The sequence below is a fragment of the Eleutherodactylus coqui genome, chromosome 11 (genome assembly GCF_035609145.1).
Source record: "Eleutherodactylus coqui strain aEleCoq1 chromosome 11, aEleCoq1.hap1, whole genome shotgun sequence".
NCBI lineage: Eukaryota > Metazoa > Chordata > Amphibia > Anura > Eleutherodactylidae > Eleutherodactylus > Eleutherodactylus coqui.
The window spans coordinates 137,703,477-137,722,404 of NC_089847.1; positions in this window are offsets into that span (position 1 = coordinate 137,703,477).

Genomic DNA, 18,928 nt, shown 5'->3' on the forward strand with positions numbered 1-18,928 from the left:
TTTAATGTACCATATAATGTACTGAAGGCTTAAAAAAACATTCTGTGCAGTAAAATGGGAAAAAATGCAATTCCACCATTTTTGGGCGTCTTATTTTAATGGTGCTCACCCTGTGGCAAAAATGACATGATAACTGTATTGTGTTTATCGGTACGATTCTGACGATACCAAATTTAAAGAGGGTTTTTTGCTGTACTAGTCAGATCAGCAGGCTTTTTTTGTGCACCTATGTGCGCAAAAAAAGCGCACCACACATTATCAAAATGACCGTAGCTCCATGCTCATTGCTTTCAATGGGGCCAGCGCTGCTGCCACCAGCCCCAGCCTCAGCCCCATTAAAAGCAAAGGGATACAGGCAACCCCTGTAGGGATTTTTGGGGAAGGGCTTAAAATATAAGCCATTCCCTGAAAATCATCCCTAGGTGTAGAAAAAAAAATAAAAACAAAACGTTACTCACCTAGCAGCGCTGTCCGAGCTCCAGTGCGTCTTCTCTCTGCAATCCCAGGACTGAACTAAAGCACATTGAATTCAATGAATGGCTGAGCGCTGCCTCTGATTGGCTGAGTGCTGTGACCAATCACAGACAGCGCTCAGCTGTCATTCAATGAATGGCTGAGCATTGTCTGTGATAGGCTGAGCGCTCAGCCAATAAGATCCAGCACTTTTAGAAGGCAGGGATTTTTACATCCCTGGCCAGCAGAAAGAGCTTCAGAGCAATGTAGGAGAGCCAGCGAGTGGTGGAGACGTGATGGATATTTTTTTTATTTTTTACAGCAGCCATGGATGATTTTCAGGGAAGGGCTAATCTTTCAAGCCTCTCCCCAAAAATCACTGCAGGGTTTGCCTGCAAGCAATGGGAGAACCTCACGATCCTGCTGTGAGAGCTGTGGCAGGGGATTCTTTCGTCCTTGCGGGGATTCCGGTCATCACTGAACACTGTGACAGTGCTGTCACAGTGATCAGTGATGAGGGGATTCCCTGCGGGGATGCAATACGCACAGCATGGACCTTGCCGGTGCACACATGTCCTATCTTTTGTAGGTGCAAGGATTTTGTGCCTGTAAAAAAACGGACATGTGAACACCGCATAGGAAAGCAATGGTTCTATCATACAAGTTGTTTTTTTTGCAAGACGCACAAATATGAACCCCATTCTTTTCAAAGACAGCCAACACCCACATTGTATGGAATGGGATTGACTCCTGATACCACTCCATACAAACCCCGATCCTCTAGGACGTAAATGTGTGTTGGGGTTAAACCACAAAATAGGAAGAACCAGAAATCCTAAATTACCAGCCCCGTACCTTTCTTTGTCCCCTGATACTTCTCCTTTAAAAAATTATTATTTTGATGGCATTGAACTCCACTAAAATGTAGAAAAAATGTTTATTTACTTCACAATTTTCAAAAACTTAGATGTTTTAAATATTAAGTGCAATCCAAGAGGTCTGTGGTTATTTTTTCCATCTGTGACAATAGTGAAAATTATCATCACATTAACCCCTTATCCCTACAGGGCATACAGTTCGGGGTGTGTATGGAGGGGCATTGCGGTTCAGTCCTGCTCCATACAATGCGGATGGCGCTGTAAGAAACAGCCCGCAACTGCTCCGATAAGCCACCACACTCATCGGAACTGTTAACCCTTTAAATACCACAGTTAATTCCGACAGCAGTATTTAAATGCCCCAATCAATGTCCAGCGGTCCAGCGCTGCCTACCCCCTACCCGCGATAAGATCTGAAAGGCTCCAGGGCTGTCATTGCAGATTGCATATGAAGCTGTGCCATGGCTTTATAGATTGCCTGTCAGATGCTATGGCATTACATCATACGGCAGGAGCGATTTTAAAAAAACATAATTGGACAACGCCAGAATTGCGCTCTCTTGGTCACTCTCCAAGAAAAACTTTAATGAAAAGTGATCAGAAAAAGATATTTACCCCAAAATGCAACCAATAGAAACTACAGGATGTTCCGCAAAAATTCAGCCCACGCAAAACTATGTCGATGGGAAAATAAAAAACTTAGGGCTGCCAGAAAATGGCAGAAAATAATTTTAAAAAATTAAATATCTTTGGAAAAAATAAAAGTAGTACAGCAAATATATATATATATCGTATATACTTGAGCATAATCTAAGCTTTTTAGCACAAAAAAAGTGCTGAAAAAGCCCCCCTCGGCTTATACTTGAGTGACGTAAAAAAAAATGCAATATTCACCTCTCAGCCGGCGTCTGTGTCCCTGGCGCGATGCTCTGGCTCGGTTTTCAATAACCCCGCCGTCAGCGCTGTGTGAGGAAGTGCTGTGATTAGATCGAGCACCGGCCAATCACAGCCGGCGCTCGAGAAAACAATCACAGCCATTCAGTGATGTCACTTGAAAAAGACGCAAGTTGAAACGTTGTGGTTTTACTCTGGAGGAATAAAAGAAGAATAGTTTTTACTGCACCACGTATGCTGCCATCTCTAATTCTTACATTGGTCCACATCAATAGTGGCCAGGAGGTGCCATCTGGGAGGGGACCTATGGTTGATAGTTTGTCCAGTAGGTCTGTGGTGTCTTGCAAGTAGCTGTTTGTGTTTCTCACCAGTGGTTTGAGGACACTTTCTACCCATCCTGAGATTCCTTCAGTGAGGGTTCCCACACCTGAGATAATCGGCCTCCCTGGGTTGCCAGCTTTGTGTAGTTTTGGAAGCATGTAGAATGTTCCAACCCTGGGGTTCTCGGGTATCAAGTTCAGAAGTTATATGGAGCCCACAGACAGGCTTCTAATGACCCTCTTAATTCCCTCATATATTTTTGAGTTGGGTCTTGATCCAGTTTGGTGTAGTATCTGGTGTCTGTCTGCTGTCTGTCTGCTTCTTTCTTGTAATCCGATGTTTTCATGAGGACTATAGCACCACCCTTAGCTGCCGGCTTAATGATGCTCTTAAGTGCATAGATTGCCCTTCTTTCCTGCATATTGATATTAAATGCTTCCCTTCCATACTTGTTCAGTATAGTAGATTGCACCACATTTCTAAAGGAGTCTACATATTTATCCAAAGTGGAGTTGCGGCCATGAGGGGGTGTCCAATGAGACTTTTTTTTTGGCCCCACGGTACCAAACCTTTGTTTTCATTACTCATCAATCATTCTCTCTCATATCCTTTTACCTGTTGGAGTCACGAGACAGAGGAGAATGATTGACGATTTACACACTTGTACTGCACTGCTCAGATTGGAGTGAGGAACAAACTGGGTGTTTAGTATTTAACAGTACATCCAGGGAAAGCAGAAGTAATACTGTGGCAGCATTAAGTCTTTGTGGGCGCACATAAAGGGCACTTTGACCTAGTGTAGCATAAAACAGCAATAAGGGTCAGTGGCACAGCAAGGTCAGGTGGTACACGGTGTGGAAAGTGTTTTTGTCACCCCCCTCCCGCCCCAAATTTGAGCTTATTAAAGGAAGGAAAGACAAAATACTTACAGTTGCAAGTGTAATTTTCTGGTTTATTTACCTAACATTGTGGGCATAAACACTTAAAGGGGTTGTCCCGCGAAACAAAGTGGGTCTATACACTTCTGTATGGCCATATTATTGCACTTTGTAATGTACATTGTGCATTAATTATGAGCCATACCGAAGTTATTCACTTACCTGTTCCGTTGCTGGCGTCCCCGTCTCCATGGTGCCGTCTAATCTTCAGCGTCTAATCGCCCGATTAGACGCTTGCGCAGTCCGGTCTTCTCCCTTCTGAATGGGGCCGCTCGTGCCAGAGAGCGGCTCCTCGTAGCTCCGCCCCGTCACGTGTGCCGATTCCAGCCAATCAGGAGGCTGGAATCGGCAATGGACCGCACAGAAGACCTGCGGTCCACCGAGGGTGAAGATCCCGGCGGCTATCTTCACAAGGTAAGTAAGAAGTCACCGGAGCGCGGGGATTCGGGTAAGTACTACCCGTTTTTTTTTTTTTATCCCGGCATCGGGTTTGTCTCGCGCCGAACAGGGGGGCTATTGAAAAAAAAAAAAAACCGTTTCGGCGCGGGACAACCCCTTTAAATCCTTTATCTCCTAACTGTTCTCTGAAAATTTTGAAATCGCATCATCAAAATCAATTTCTTTCGCTACTTTGTTTTCAATTGACAAGATTGCTAAGCCAGAGAGCCGAGCCAGACTCACAGTGGAACAAAGAGAGCTCTTGATTAATATTAGTTTTGAAAATCTCCTCTTACACGATGCAACTGAAACACATAACGTTAACAAGAATCTTAAGGCTAAAGTGATAGTCACAGCTCACCTCCTCCCCCTTCCTGCACAGGTCACAGTGCTGCTGGAATAGTCTCCTGTAGAAATAATAGATGAGCTTCTGTCCACTGTGTGAAAGGCCCATGAGTTCTGCAGTAAATCATCTCTCTAAAAAGAGGGGGGGAAAAGAAGAGAAAACTAGAATATGTTTCACTATCTGGTTTTCCTTAGTGAAAAGAATACAGATGATACATTTCCTTTTAAGGCCTCCCTGTACCATCAAATTTTGGGGGATTCCCCCCCCCCCCCCCCCCCCCGAAAAAAAATGGATTTAAAAAATGCCAACATTTTTTTTAAAAACACAAGGTGTTTTTTGGTGGTGATTATTTACTTATGTTTAGCATGCATTTTTTCTGCCATTATTCATGGAGAAGTCTAAGCAAAAACATCTAAAAATAAGCCAAAAAATAGACACCGACCCAAAAAACACAAGTGAAAGATGTGCTATTTGTATCATGTTTAATGTTTCCCTGCTGACTTGCACCTAAGCCCGTGATCCTCTGCTGCAGCTGTGACAGCCGGGCGGGGATTCCCTCCATCCCTGCAGTGATGCAGGGCTGTTTTCACATGAAAACTCCTAGCAAACACGGCGCGTTCACATGGTGAGGAGCACGATATTGGGCCGTGATTCACATATCGCGCTTGCCCTTGGGAAGGAGCCCTAACCTGGGTATCTCCGGTATATTATTATGTATGTACAGCTGCTGTATATAGTGATATACCAGGTTATACCAGCATGCTCCATATCACTATATACAGGGGATGTATAGCTTTTACCAGCTGTATATATATAATTATATACAGGAGATACCCAGGTTATACCAGCATGCTCCATATCACTATATACAGGGGATGTATAGCTTTTACCAGCTGTATATATATAATTATATACAGGAGATACCCAGGTTATACCAGCATGCTCCATATCACTATATACAGGGGATGTATAGCTTATACCAGCTGTACATGTATAATTATATAGAGGGGTAACCCAGGTTATACTAGCATGCTCCATATCACTATATACAGGGGATGTCTAGCTTTTACCAGTAGTACATATATATTTATATACAGGAGATACGCAGGTTACCCCAGCATGCTCCATATCACTATATACAGGGGATATAAATCCCCTGTATATAGTGATGCTGATGTAACCTGGATATGTCCTGTACAAAATAAATGTACAGATGGTATAACGTATACCAACTAAACATACAAGATTACATGCAGTACATGGTACATACCTCATTGTACCACATTTACTGTTCCTCTGCTCTCATCCTCAGGTCACAACACTGTCACTACAGGGCCAGCCACACACCAATCCTTACCCCCACACATACAACTCTGTTACATCCATCCTGATCCCCTGACATCACGAAATACAACTCTGCTACATCCATCCTAATCTGCAGACATCACTTGCACAGCTGTGTCACATCCATCCCGATCCCCAGACATCATACACACAGCTCTGCTATATCCATCCTGATCCTCAGACATCATACACATAGCTCCGCTAAATCCACTCTGACCCACACACATCACACACACAACTCCGTTACATCCAGCCTGATCCCCTCACATCACACACAGCTCTGCTACATCCATCCTGATCCCCAACATCATACATACAGCTCCGCTACATCCATCCTGACCCTAAGACATCACACACACCACAGTACTCCATCCATCCTGAACCCCATACATCATGAACACAGCTCTGCTACATCCATCCTGATCCCCAGACATCACAAACAGCTCGTCTACATCCGTCCTGATCCCCAGACATCACACACACAGCTCCGCTACATCCATCCTGAACCCCAGACATCACACACACAGCTAGGCTACATCCATCCTGATAGCCAAACATCACACACACAGCTACGCTACATCCATCCTGATCACCAAACATCATACACACAGCTCTGTTACATCCATCCTGATCTCTACACATCACACACGCAGCTCTGCTACATGCATCCTGATCCCCAGACAACACACACACCGCATTACTCCATCCATGCTGATCCCCAAGCATCACACACACATCTCTGCTACATCCATTCTGATTCCCAGACATCACACACACAGCTCTGCTACATCCATCCTGACCCCAAGACAGCACACACACCGCATTGATCCATCCATCCTGATCCCCAGACATAACATACATAGCTACGCTACATCCATCTATCCTGATCCCCAAGCATCACACACACAGCTCCGCTACATCCATTGTGAACCCCAAACATCACTAACACAGCTCCGCTGCATCCATTCTGACCGCCGAACATCACACACACAGCTCCGCTTCATCCATCCTGATCCCCAGACATCACACACACAGATCTGCCAATCCATCCAGATCCCCAGACATCACACAGAGGGCTCTGCGAAATCCATCATGATCCCCAGACATTACACATACTGCTCTACTCCATTCATCCTGATCCCCAGACATAACACACAGATCCGCCACATCCATCCTGATCCTGAAACATCACACACACAGCTCCACTACATCCATCCCGAACCCCATACATCACACACACAGCTCCGATACATCCATCCTGATCTCCAGACATCACAAACACAGATCCGCCACATCCATCTTGATCCCCAGACATCACACACCCAGATCAGCCACATCCATCCTGATCCCTAGACATCGCACACACAACTCTGCTACATCCATCCTGATCCCCAGACATCACACACAGCTCCACTACATCCATCCTTACCCCCAGACAGCACACACACACGGTTTCGCTACATCCATCCTGATCGCCAAGCAATATACATAGCTCTGCTACATCCATTCAGATCCCTAAACATCACACACACAGCTCCGCTACATCCATCCTGACCCCCAGACATCACACACACAGATCCGCCACATCCACCCTGATCCCCAGACATCACACACACAGCTCCGCTACATCCATCCTGGTCCCCAGACATCACACACACAGATCCGCTACATCCATCCTGATCCCCAGACATCACACACAGCTCCTCTACATCTATCCTGACCCCCAGACAGCACACACACACACACGGTTTCGCTACATCCATCCTGATCCCCAAGCAACACACATAGCTCCGCTACATCCATTCTGATCCCTAAACATCACACACACAGCTCCGCTACATCCATTCTGACCCCAGACATCACACACAGCTCCTCTACATCCATCCTGACCCCCAGACAGCACACACACACACGGCTTCGCTACATCCATCCTGATCCCCAAGCAATATACATAGCTCTGCTACATCCATTCTGATCCCTAAACATCACACACACAGCTCCGCTACATCCATCCTGACCCCCAGACATCACACACACAGATCCGCCACATCCACCCTGATCCCCAGACATCACACACACAGCTCTGCTACATCCATCCTGCTCCCCAGACATCACACACACAGCTATGCTACATCCATCCTGATCCCCAGACATCACACACACAGCTTCACTACATCCATCCTGACCCTCACACATCACATACACCGGTCTACTCCATCCATCCTGACCCCCACACATCACAAACACAGTTCCGTTACATCCATCCTGATCCCCAGACATCACGCACATAGCTCCACTAGATCCACCCTGACCCCCACACATTACATACACTGGTCTACTCCATCCATCCTGCTACTCAGACATCACATACATATCTACTACATCCATCCTGATCCCCAGACATCATACACACAGCTCCGCTACATCTATCCTGAACCCCAGACAGCACACACACACACGGCTTTGCTACATCCATCCTGATCCCCAAGCAACACACATAGCTCTGCTACATCCATTCTGATCCCTAAACATCACACACACAGCTCTGCTACATGCATCCTGATCCCCAGACAGCACACACACCGCAATACTCCATCCATCCTGATCCCCAGACATCATATACAGCTCCGCTACATGTGTCCTGATCCCCAAGCATCACACACACAGATCTGCCACATCCATCCTGATCCCCAGACTTCACATACAGAGCTCCGCTAAATCGATCCTAATGCCCAAGTATGACACACACACAGTTCCACTACATCTATTCTGAGCCCCAAACATCACACACAAAGCTCCGCTACATCCATCCTGATCCCTAGACATCACACACACTGCTCCGCTACATCCATCCTGACCCCCAGACATCACACACACAGATCTGCCACATCCACCCTGATCCCCAGACATCACACACAGCTCCACTACATCCATCCTGACCCCCAGACAGCACACACACACATAGCTCCGCTACATCCATTCTGATCCCTAAACATCACACACACAGCTCCGCTACATCCATCCTGACCCCAGACATCACACACACAGATCCGCCACATCCACCCTGATCCCCAGACATCACACACACAGCTCTGCTACATCCATCCTGCTCCCCAGACATCACACACACAGCTATGCTACATCCATCCTGATCCCCAGACATCACACACACAGCTTCACTACATCCATCCCGAACCCCACACATCACAAACACAGTTCCGTTACATCCATCCTGATCCCCAGACATCACGCACATAGCTCCACTAGATCCACCCTGACCCCCACACATTACATACACTGGTCTACTCCATCCATCCTGATACTCAGACATCACATACATGTCTACTACATCCATCCTGATCCCCAGACATCAGACACACAGCTCCGCTACATCCATCCTGAACCCCACACATCACACACGCAGCTATGTTACATCCATCCTGATCTCCACACATCACACACAGCTCCACTACATCCATCCTGACCCCCAGACAGCACACACACACACGGCTTTGCTACATCCATCCTGATCCCCAAGCAACACACATAGCTCCGCTACATCCATTCTGATCCCTAAACATCACACACACAGCTCTGCTACATGCATCCTGATCCCCAGACAGCACACACACCGCAATACTCCATCCATCCTGATCCCCAGACATCATATACAGCTCCGCTACATCTGTCCTGATCCCCAAGCATCACACACACAGATCTGCCATATCCATCCTGATCCCCAGACTTCACATACAGAGCTCCGCTAAATCGATCCTAATGCCCAAGTATGACACACACACAGTTCCACTACATCTATTCTGAGCCCCAAACATCACACACAAAGCTCCGCTACATCCATCCTGAACCCTAGACATCACATACACTGCTCCGCTACATCCATCCTGACCCCCAGACATCACACACACAGATCTGCCACATCCACCCTGATCCCCAGACATCACACACAGCTCCACTACATCCATCCTGACCCCCAGACAGCACACACACACATAGCTCCGCTACATCCATTCTGATCCCTAAACATCACACACACAGCTCCGCTACATCCATCCTGACCCCAGACATCACACACACAGATGCGCCACATCCACCCTGATCCCCAGACATTACACACACAGCTCCGCTACATCTATCCTGCTCCCCAGACATCACACATACAGCTATGCTACATCCATCCTGACCCTCACACATCACATACACTGGTCTACTCCATCCATCCTGACCCCCACACATCACAAACACAGTTCCGTTACATCCATCCTGATCCCCAGACATCACGCACACAGCTCCACTAGATCCACCCTGACCCCCACACATTACATACACTGGTCTACTCCATCCATCCTGATACTCAGACATCACATACATATCTACTACATCCATCCTGATCCCCAGACATCATACACACAGCTCCGCTACATCCATCCTGAACCCCACACATCACACACGCAGCTATGTTACATCCATCCTGATCTCCACACATTACACACACAGCTCTGCTACATGCATCCTGATCCCCAGACAGCACACACACCGCAATACTCCATCCATCCTGATCCCCAGACATCACACACAGCTCCGCTACATCCGTCCCGATCCCCAAGCATCACACACACAGATCTGCCACATCCATCCTGATCCCCAGACTTCACACACAAAGCTCCGCTACATCCATCCTGACCCCCAGACATCACACACACTGCTCTACTCCATCCATCCTGATACCCAGAGTTCACACACACAGATCCGCAACATCCATCCTGACCCCCAGACATCACACACACCGCAATACTCCATCCATCCTTATCCCCAGACATCACACACAGCTCCACTACATCCATCCTGACCCCCAGACATCACACACACTGCTGTACTCCATCCATCCTGATACCCAGAGTTCACACACACAGATCCGCCACATCCATCCTGACCCCCAGACATCACACACACCGCTCTACTCCATCCATCCTGATACCCAGAGTTCACACACACAGATCCGCCACATCCATCCTGACCCCCAGACATCACACACACAGATCTGCCACATTCATCCTGATCCCCAGACTTCACACACAAAGCTCCGCTACATCCATCCTGAACCCCAGACATCACACACACTGCTCCGCTACATCCATCCTCATCCCCAGACATCACACACACAGATCCGCCCCATCCATCCTAATCCTCACACATCACACACACAGCTCTGCTACATGCATCCTGATCACCAAACATCACACACATAGCTCCACTACATCCATCCTGACCCCCAGACATCACACACACTGCTCTACTCCATCCATCCTGATACCCAGAGTTCACACACACAGATCCGCCACATCCATCCTGACCCCCAGACATCCCACACACTGCTCTACTCCATCCATCCTGATACCCAGAGTTCACACACACAGATCTGCCACATCCATCCTGACCCCCAGAAATCACACACACAGCTTCGCTACATTAATCCTGATCCACAAGCATCACAAACACAGCTCCGCTACATCTATTCTGATTCCGAAACATCACACACACAGCTCTGCTACATCCACCCTGACCCCCAGACATCACACACACAGATCCACCACATCTATCATGATGCCCAGACATCACACACATAGCTCCACTACATCCATCCTGATCCCCAGACTTCACACACAGCTCTGCTACATCCATCCTGACCCCCAGACATCGCACACACTGCTCTACTCCATCCATCCTGATACCCGGAGTTCACACACACAGATCCGCCACATCCATCCTGACCCCCAGACATCACACACACTGCTCTACTCCATCCATCCTGATACCCGGAGTTCACACACACAGATCCGCCACATCCATCCTGACCCCCAGACATCACACACACAGCTTCGCTACATTAATCCTGATCCCCAAGCATCAAAAACACAGCTCCGCTACATCTATTCTGATCCCGAAACATCACACACACAGCTCCGCTACATCCATCCTGACCCCAAGACATTACACACACAGATCCGCCACATCTATCATGATGCCCAGACATCACACACACAGCTCCACTACATCCATCCTGATCCCCAGACTTCACACACAGCTCTGCTACATCCATCCTTATCCCCAGACATCACACACACAGTTCCACTACATCCATCCTGCTCCCCAGACATCACACACACAGCTTCACTACATCCATCCTGACCCCCAGACATTACATACACCGGTCTACTCCATCCATGCTGATACTCTGACATCACACACAGCTCTACTACATCCATCCTGATCCCCAGACACCCCACTCACAGCTATGTTACATCCATCCTGATCTCCACACATCACACACACAGCTCTGCTACATGCATCCTGAACCCCAAACATGACACACACAGCTCCGCTACATCCATTGTGATCCCCAAACATCACACACAAAGCTCCGCTACATCCATCCTGATCCCTAGACATCACACACACTGCTCCGCTACATCCATCCTGACCCCCAGACATCACACACACAGATCCGCCACATCCACCCTGATCCCCAGACATCACACACAGCTCCACTACATCCATCCTGACCCCCAGACAGCACACACACACATAGCTCCGCTACATCCATTCTGATCCCTAAACATCACACACACAGCTCCGCTACATCCATCCTGACCCCAGACATCACACACACAGATCCGCCACATCCACCCTGATCCCCAGACATCACACACACAGCTCTGCTACATCCATCCTGCTCCCCAGACATCACACACACAGCTATGCTACATCCATCCTGATCCCCAGACATCACACACACAGCTTCACTACATCCATCCCGAACCCCACACATCACAAACACAGTTCCGTTACATCCATCCTGATCCCCAGACATCACGCACATAGCTCCACTAGATCCACCCTGACCCCCACACATTACATACACTGGTCTACTCCATCCATCCTGATACTCAGACATCACATACATATCTACTACATCCATCCTGATCCCCAGACATCAGACACACAGCTCCGCTACATCCATCCTGAACCCCACACATCACACACGCAGCTATGTTACATCCATCCTGATCTCCACACATCACACACAGCTCCACTACATCCATCCTGACCCCCAGACAGCACACACACACACGGCTTTGCTACATCCATCCTGATCCCCAAGCAACACACATAGCTCCGCTACATCCATTCTGATCCCTAAACATCACACACACAGCTCTGCTACATGCATCCTGATCCCCAGACAGCACACACACCGCAATACTCCATCCATCCTGATCCCCAGACATCATATACAGCTCCGCTACATCTGTCCTGATCCCCAAGCATCACACACACAGATCTGCCACATCCATCCTGATCCCCAGACTTCACATACAGAGCTCCGCTAAATCGATCCTAATGCCCAAGTATGACACACACACAGTTCCACTACATCTATTCTGAGCCCCAAACATCACACACAAAGCTCCGCTACATCCATCCTGAACCCTAGACATCACATACACTGCTCCGCTACATCCATCCTGACCCCCAGACATCACACACACAGATCCGCCACATCCACCCTGATCCCCAGACATCACACACAGCTCCACTACATCCATCCTGACCCCCAGACAGCACACACACACATAGCTCCGCTACATCCATTCTGATCCCTAAACATCACACACACAGCTCCGCTACATCCATCCTGACCCCAGACATCACACACACAGATGCGCCACATCCACCCTGATCCCCAGACATTACACACACAGCTCCGCTACATCTATCCTGCTCCCCAGACATCACACATACAGCTATGCTACATCCATCCTGACCCTCACACATCACATACACCGGTCTACTCCATCCATCCTGACCCCCACACATCACAAACACAGTTCCGTTACATCCATCCTGATCCCCAGACATCACGCACACAGCTCCACTAGATCCACCCTGACCCCCACACATTACATACACTGGTCTACTCCATCCATCCTGATACTCAGACATCACATACATATCTACTACATCCATCCTGATCCCCAGACATCATACACACAGCTCCGCTACATCCATCCTGAACCCCACACATCACACACGCAGCTATGTTACATCCATCCTGATCTCCACACATTACACACACAGCTCTGCTACATGCATCCTGATCCCCAGACAGCACACACACCGCAATACTCCATCCATCCTGATCCCCAGACATCATATACAGCTCCGCTACATCTGTCCTGATCCCCAAGCATCACACACACAGATCTGCCACATCCATCCTGATCCCCAGACTTCACATACAGAGCTCCGCTAAATCGATCCTAATGCCCAAGTATGACACACACACAGTTCCACTACATCTATTCTGAGCCCCAAACATCACACACAAAGCTCCGCTACATCCATCCTGATCCCTAGACATCACACACACTGCTCCGCTACATCCATCCTGACCCCCAGACATCACACACACTGCTCTACTCCATCCATCCTGATACCCAGAGTTCACACACACAGATCCGCAACATACATCCTGACCCCCAGAAATCACACACACCGCAATACTCCATCCATCCTTATCCCCAGACATCACACACAGCTCCACTACATCCATCCTGACCCCCAGACATCACACACACTGCTCTACTCCATCCATCCTGATACCCAGAGTTCACACACACAGATCCGCCACATCCATCCTGACCCCCAGACATCACACACACCGCTCTACTCCATCCATCCTGATACCCAGAGTTCACACACACAGATCCGCCACATCCATCCTGACCCCCAGACATCACACACACAGATCTGCCACATTCATCCTGATCCCCAGACTTCACACACAAAGCTCCGCTACATCCATCCTGAACCCCAGACATCACACACACTGCTCCGCTACATCCATCCTCATCCCCAGACATCACACACACAGATCCGCCCCATCCATCCTAATCCTCACACATCACACACACAGCTCTGCTACATGCATCCTGATCACCAAACATCACACACATAGCTCCACTACATCCATCCTGACCCCCAGACATCACACACACTGCTCTACTCCATCCATCCTGATACCCAGAGTTCACACACACAGATCCGCCACATCCATCCTGACCCCCAGACATCCCACACACCACTCTACTCCATCCATCCTGATACCCAGAGTTCACACACACAGATCTGCCACATCCATCCTGACCCCCAGAAATCACACACACAGCTTCGCTACATTAATCCTGATCCACAAGCATCACAAACACAGCTCCGCTACATCTATTCTGATTCCGAAACATCACACACACAGCTCCGCTACATCCACCCTGACCCCCAGACATCACACACACAGATCCACCACATCTATCATGATGCCCAGACATCACACACACAGCTCCACTACATCCATCCTGATCCCCAGACTTCACACACAGCTCTGCTACATCCATCCTGACCCCCAGACATCGCACACACTGCTCTACTCCATCCATCCTGATACCCAGAGTTCACACACACAGATCCGCCACATCCATCCTGACCCCCAGACACCACACACACTGCTCTACTCCATCCATCCTGATACCCGGAGTTCACACACACAGATCCGCCACATCCATCCTGACCCCCAGACATCACACACACAGCTTCGCTACATTAATCCTGATCCCCAAGCATCAAAAACACAGCTCCGCTACATCTATTCTGATCCCGAAACATCACACACACAGCTCCGCTACATCCATCCTGACCCCAAGACATTACACACACAGATCCGCCACATCTATCATGATGCCCAGACATCACACACACAGCTCCACTACATCCATCCTGATCCCCAGACTTCACACACAGCTCTGCTACATCCATCCTTATCCCCAGACATCACACACACAGTTCCACTACATCCATCCTGCTCCCCAGACATCACACACACAGCTTCACTACATCCATCCTGACCCCCAGACATTACATACACCGGTCTACTCCATCCATGCTGATACTCTGACATCACACACAGCTCTACTACATCCATCCTGATCCCCAGACACCCCACTCACAGCTATGTTACATCCATCCTGATCTCCACACATCACACACACAGCTCTGCTACATGCATCCTGAACCCCAAACATGACACACACAGCTCCGCTACATCCATTGTGATCCCCAAACATCACACACACAGCTCTGCTACATTCATTCTGACCCCCAGACATCACACACACCGCTCCACTCCATCCATCCTGATTTCCAGACATCACACACACAGATCTGCCACATCCATTCTGATCCCCAGACTTCACACACACCGCTCTACTCCATCCAACCTGATACCCAGAGTTCACACATACAGATCCGCCACATCCATCCTGACCCCCAGACATCACACACACAGCTCCGCTACATCCATCCTGATCCCCTGACATCACACACACAGATCCGCTACATCCATTCTGATCCCCAGACATCACACACACAGCTCCACTACATCCATCCTAACCCAGACAGCACACACAGCGCAATACTCCATCCATCCTGATCCCCAGGCATCACACACATAGCTCAACTACATCTACCCTTACCCCCAGACATCACATACACAGCTCCGCTACTTCCATCCTGAACCTCAGACATCACACACACAGCTCCACAACATCCATCCTGACCCCCAGACAGCACACACACCGCATTACTACATCCAACCTGATCCCCAGACATCACACACAGCTCAGCTACATCCATCCTGATCCCCGAGCATCACACACAGCTCCGCTACATCCATCCTTATCCCCAGACATCACACACACAGTTCCACTACATCCATCCTGCTCCCCAGACATTACATACACCGGTCTACTCCATCCATGCTGATACTCTGACATCACACACAGCTCTACTACATCCATCCTGATCCCCAGACACCCCACTCACAGCTATGTTACATCCATCCTGATCTCCACACATCACACACACAGCTCTGCTACATGCATCCTGAACCCCAAACATGACACACACAGCTCCGCTACATCCATTGTGATCCCCAAACATCACACACACAGCTCTGCTACATCCATTCTGACCCCCAGACATCACACACACCGCTCCACTCCATCCATCCTGATTTCCAGACATCACACACACAGATCTGCCACATCCATTCTGATCCCCAGACTTCACACACACCGCTCTACTCCATCCATCCTGATACCCAGAGTTCACACATACAGATCCGCCACATCCATCCTGACCCCCAGACATCACACACACAGCTCCGCTACATCCATCCTGATCCCCTGACATCACACACACAGATCCGCTACATCCATTCTGATCCCCAGACATCACACACACAGCTCCACTACATCCATCCTAACCCAGACAGCACACACAGCGCAATACTCCATCCATCCTGATCCCCAGGCATCACACACATAGCTCAACTACATCCACCCTTACCCCCAGACATCACATACACAGCTCCGCTACTTCCATCCTGAACCTCAGACATCACACACACAGCTCCACTACATCCATCCTGACCCCCAGACAGCACACACACCGCATTACTACATCCAACCTGATCCCCAGACATCACACACAGCTCAGCTACATCCATCCTGATCCCCGAGCATCACACACAGCTCCGCTACATCCATCCTTATCCCCAGACATAATACACACAGCTCTGTTAAATCCATCCTGATCTCCACACATCACACACACCACTCTACTTTATCCTACTGCCCAAGCATCACACGCACAGCTCTGCTACATCTATTCTGATCCCCAGACATCACGCACACAGCTCTGCTACATCCATCCTGACCCACAGACATCACACGCACAGCTACACTACATCCATCCTAAACCCCAGACAGCACACACACCGCATTACTCCATCCATCCTGATCCCAAGACATGACGCACACGGCTTCGCTACATCCATCCTGATTCCCAAGCATCATAGACACAGCTACGCTACATCAATTCTGACCCCCAAACCTCATACACACAGCTCCACTACATCCATCCTGATCCCCAGACATCACACACCCAGATCAGCCACATCCATCCTGATCCCTAGACATCACACACACAGCTCCGCTACATACATCCTGATCCCCAGACATCACACACACAGGTCCACTACATCCATCCTGACCCCCAGACAGCACACACATGGCTCCACTCCATCCATCCTGACCCCCAGACAGAACACACACAGCTTCGCTACATCCATCCTGATCCCCAAACATCACACACATACCTCCGCTACATTCATCCTGATACCCAAACATCACATACACAGCTCTGCTACATCTATTCTGATCCCCAGACATCAGACACAAAGCTCTGCTACATCCATCCTGATCCCCAGACATCACACAGACAGCTCCGCTACATCCATCCTGATACCCAAACATCACACACACAGCTCTGCTACAACCATCCTGATACCCAAACATCACATACACAGCTCTGGTACATCTATTCTGATCCCCAGACATCATACACACAGCACTCTTACATCCATCCTGATCTCCACACATCATACACACAGCTCTACTACATGCATCCTGATACTCAAATATCCCATACACAGCCCTGCTACATGTATTCTGATCCCCAGACATCATACACACAGCTGTGTTACATCCATCCTGATCTCCACACATCATACACACAGCTCTACTACATGCATCCTGATACCCAGACAACATACACACAGCTCCGCTCCATCCATCCTGATCCCCAAGCATCACACACACAGCTCCGCTAAATCCATCCTGATCCCCAAGCATCAAACACCCAGCTCTGCTACATCCATCCCGAACCAGACATCACACACACAGGTTTCCTACATCCATCCTGATCCCCAGACATCACACACACACAATTCCACTTCATCCATCCTGATCCCCAGACATCACACACACAGCTCCACTACATCCATCCTGACCCCCAGACATCACATACACTGCTCTACTCCATCCATCCTGATCCTCTCACATCACACACAGATCCGCTCCATCCATTCTGATCCCCAGAAATCACACACACAGCTCCACTACATCCATCCTGACCCCCAGACATCCCATACACCGCTCTACTCCATCCATCCTGATCCTCAGACATCACATACACCGCTCTACTCCATCCATCCTGATCCCCAAACATCACATTCACCGCTCTACTCCATCCATCCTGATTCTTAGACATCACACACACAGCTCCACTACATACATCCTTTTCCTCAGACATCACACATAGCTCTACTACATGGAACCTATAAA